Genomic DNA, 697 nt, shown 5'->3' with positions numbered 1-697 from the left:
CCCTGGGGGCCCGCCCCACCCCCGTCCCCAAGCACCCGGTCCCCAAAACACAGCCAGGAATGGGAGAGGAGCAGCACACGTCAATGCCACCGGGCACACGGTGCTCCATCCCTGACCTGAGCCACCTCCTCCCCTAAACCAGCCCCAGAAACCCGCCTGAGAAGTGAAAAGCCCCCATCAGAAGGCAAAGCAAGTGGCAGCACCAGTAGGAAAGGCAGTTGCCAGCGGAGCAAGCAATGGGCTTTCCCAATCTCCAGGCTCAGCATCTTCAAACCTGCCAGCTCCAAGTGACTGATGCTGTCCCACAAAGCCCAGACTTCAAAAAGCATCATCTTATCACTGCCAACCCAGACATCGCACCGGCTGCCTGCTCCTTCCCAGTCACCCTGAGCACAACCAGGTTCATGCAGCTGCGGGTACTTTCCAGTTCAACACTAAACTGAATTTGAGTAGTTCATGCCCACATGGGGCAGAGGGCTCTGGCTGCATTAAACCTGTCCTGTGCACCAGAGCCCATTTCTGAGTGAAAACCTGAGCTGCCCAAGCGCTGCTCCTGCCCTGCACTGTAGTAGCTGCACGCAAGAAATGTGCCAAAACGGGCTATAATCTGATTTACTACAATATTTACTTCTGAAAGCAAGATAGTTCTTCGTCTCTTCAACGTCGAGTGCTGCAAAGGGCATTGTGCCATGTCAAA

Source organism: Nestor notabilis, unplaced genomic scaffold (assembly GCF_000696875.1).
Source record: "Nestor notabilis isolate BGI_N333 unplaced genomic scaffold, ASM69687v1 scaffold19570, whole genome shotgun sequence".
Lineage (NCBI taxonomy): Eukaryota > Metazoa > Chordata > Aves > Psittaciformes > Psittacidae > Nestor > Nestor notabilis.
The sequence above is the reverse complement of the archived record's forward strand: the minus strand, read 5'-3'. Positions refer to the sequence as shown.